Here is a 3,908-nt window from a genome sequence, read left to right on the forward strand (position 1 = left end):
AATGAACGTTTCTACACTAAATACAGTGGTTTACGTACACCGTTGATTATAAAATTACACAATTACCAGACTGTTTTGTAGAGCTTAAATGACATGACACGATCTAGTTTCATAACAAGTATTTTTCAGATTTTCATTTTATAAACACAATAGGTAAAAAAATCATATTTTTCCGTGCCTATCGTTATAATTTTTAGATAGATTAATTTGACTTTGATTGTACGTTTATGCGTCATTAGCACTTTAGGGGATTATTTAATCAAACGTTTTTAAATAAGTAATGTAGTAAATTACGTATTAAATGTATATAATTTATCAAAATCAACTTCAAACTTTTCAATCACAAAAATATCTATTTAGATGTTTTAGTGATTTTTCAGCACACCTCTATATTGAAAACCCCCACTTAGTACTAAAATCCATTTGGTCGCAAGTAAATTTAGCAAACTACAAGAAAATTTATCTACATAACATTAAAATAAAAAATAACAAACGAATATTCCTCAATAATTACTAGGCTGTAGGCTGTTAACCCTTTTAGGTGCTATGAAAACATAGACAAGTTAGAAAAGGGACATAATTTAAAACTAGCCAGATGTAAAATAAAACTACCATACTGTTCCAAATAACAAGTAAATTGAGTTTTATTGAAATCTCGATTGACATAAACGATTCAAGAACAAATTGCTTAAGTGACTGACTCAAACCATCTGTCTTCTCTTGTGTCACTTCCTTAACATTACGTGATTGGTTTTACAGAAACCTTTCTTAAAAACGTCACAGAGTATTAGTTTGTTCTTTCCTTTGAATTTATTTGCTTTAAATCCCTCGAGATATTTTATTTGTTAAAACTGCTTGGTAATTTATAGAATTAATTGCCTTTGTTTGAAAGATACCTACAGGTAGTCAAAACACTTTCGAAATATTTTTTCTTAGTTGCTGTATGGCATAGCTTGATTTTCTGTTGGATTAAAATCCATTTACATCCAAATAAAATGAATAACGCACCAACAGCGGTTGTTATCTTTGTATATTTGTTTAAATAAAGCTAATAAATAAGAAGGTATCTTACTGCTTACCATTAATACATGACGAGGTGTAAGCCCGTCACGGGAGTACGGGAGTAGTCAGTTAAAACTGTGTATAAATCAGAACAGCTAGCTTACACGTATAAAGACAAATTTTATAGCAGCCTACAGTAGAAAGAGTAATTATCAATTGAGATTGAGAAAGTGTATAGGCCTAGTGAACGATATCACCTTCCAATTCCATCGCATACCTGCCAACCTGCCTCTTCCATAATCAATATCAACACAATACAATTACTCATACTATACACAATTTCCAGTAGGTCTGAATGGAAACTCCCGAAAAAAACGAAAACATCCAATGAAATTCACAGTACAAATAATTATAACGTTGTTTTCCTGACATCATTAAAAGAATCGTCCACACATATCCTTTATATCGATTTCACTGCATCAATTGCTAAATAAATAAGTGTAAACAAAGAAAAGTAAAAACAACAACATATAGTTTGTTTTGGTAAACAGCTGAGTCAAAAATAAAATAATATTCATTTGAACAAAAGAACTGCTCACATGTTGAAGGAATTTAAAACGTAAAACACGCTAGTAAAGCTAGTTACGTAATTAATTGTCTCCGTTTATTATCCATTTCGTTATCAGTTCTAATATCCTTAATAATTAAACCACCCTCATTGAATCAATGTACACCGTAATTCCCCATATTCATTTATTTAAACTATAAAATATTCAGCGCCTCCAAACGTAACCACAACTAAACACACGCCAAACAACTTTTTAGATTTCATAAAAGGATGGTTAGTCGAATTGCAGTATCCTAGGACAATGATGACGTTGTGCTCAATCTATGTCATTCATATCTGTATATCTTTGGATAAAGCCCGTCTGAGTTGTGGTGGTAATTTAAAATTGTATTCCTGAGGATTCTTGATCTCCTTCTTTATGTCATCAATATTTCCGGGCCTAATCCAAACAAAGTGTAATCATTCAAAAACATTGATTGTAAACAAACCAAGATGAATTAGAACGTGTAAAAATTGATTTTCCTACCCTTTCCTAAAAAAGTTTAGCAGTATAATAATTTGCATATCCTTTTTTAAGACTCGTGTACAGAGCCTCGACTTGTATACATCGATGGTGTGACTTTTCTCGTTGGTCTACTAATCTTACTTATTTCCTAAAAATCAATGACAAATCAGAGTAAATAAAATAACCTCATAGTTCTACAGAGCATTTTTATATTTAACCAGCTGTTAGTTAAAAGAAAATTATGTTGCACTAAAAAAAACCGAAGATTGCAAAGATTTATTTAAAAAATCCTTTGAACATCCTAGTATTTTACGTATGTATATTTAAATAATCTGTCATCCTCTTATCGAAGGATTGAACGTATCAATAATTAGCATTACACATAGTATAAATAAGTCAACCCTTAGTATGTCTTTTAATTTTATCCAAATGCTGAATTTGTGTTACAAACGCTGAATGTTTACAGCTGTTATGTTAAACAAATTATATTAAACCAAAAGCTAGTTTAGAATCTTAGCGTCGGATGCTAGACTTTTCAAAAATTAAAACTTAATTTCTAAATAACTGGAACCCTAAACTAAAATTATGGCTTCGACATTCCCTAGTTCTCAAAATTATCTTTCTTTCACCACAAAAATCATGGAAATCCGTCGAGTGGTTGATTCAGAATCGTGAAATAAAAAAACCATGTTTCGTTTTAATATTATAGATTACAAGGAAAAGCCAACCAATTCAATGTTAAGGCAACATATTTCGTAAGTAGGAACAATATGAATAACAAAAGTATGGATTTCACAAGGGAAATCAAGTTGTTGGGTTACGACAACAAACATACACATGATAAATGAAAACTACCTGGTCACTTGGGGTTGTGGTCAGTGCGTGAGATTTGATTACTTTGTAAATCTTATACAATATGAATGAAGGGGGGGGAAGAATCAGAAGACTGGACTCCAACTCAACTTAATCTGAGAAGGTTCTATTTAATCCGAATTGAATATTCGTTCTGAATAGTTAGAAACTAGCCTTGATATTATGTAAATGTAGTACTGTAGCATTGTAAGTTTTGAAATTGAAATGTTTTTATATAGTGGGGTGATCTACAAATAAAACAATATTTTCTCTTAGTTTGAAAAATATGCGTTTATTTATCAAACCAAGAAGCAAAGGGTGAAGAATGAACTGCTGATAATATGGTATTTAACATTCCAGCAACTATTAGTAGTTTTGATTTGACTAAGAATCCTCAAGTAAGGTGTCGTCAAGCTACCAACCATGGCTATAAATACATGAGTGGTTTCAGCTTTGGTTTTATTTTCAGGGCTTTCTGTGTAAAGATTGAAATGAACGACTTCAGTCTGAACTGTACTCATTGCAGGTGATTGAAATGCAATTCATGACCTGGTAATTACAGTCTCCCTTTTCTGTGCCCTCCAACGATTCTTTTTAAAACTGGAACTCGATCATCGAAGCGAAAGGTTGCTTCATTCATATGTCATTTCAACTTTTTTTCCCAAAACCAAACGAGATAACATATTATTTTGTTTACAAATATATTTCCCATTAGTAAAACGTTATAATAACTGACCAATGCGATTTGTGTGATATTTTGACGACACCCTTGTTAAAGAGACGTGATGAAGTGTAATACTATATCCCCATGTTCATGTACTAGTCTCAATTTATTGCCAAATGCAACAAATACACGCTTGTTTTTAAACCCTCTTACACTAACCACGTCAAATGTGACCTCACAATATTTTATAATAAATTTGAGTTGTTTCTTAGAGACAAATGAAAATCGACTAAAATGTTGAATTTACTCTTGGTTAT

Source organism: Macrosteles quadrilineatus, unplaced genomic scaffold (assembly GCF_028750875.1).
Source record: "Macrosteles quadrilineatus isolate MER2022 unplaced genomic scaffold, UCM_ALF_1.0 Scaffold_2__2_contigs__length_208266976, whole genome shotgun sequence".
In the NCBI taxonomy this organism is placed as follows: Eukaryota; Metazoa; Arthropoda; class Insecta; order Hemiptera; family Cicadellidae; genus Macrosteles; species Macrosteles quadrilineatus.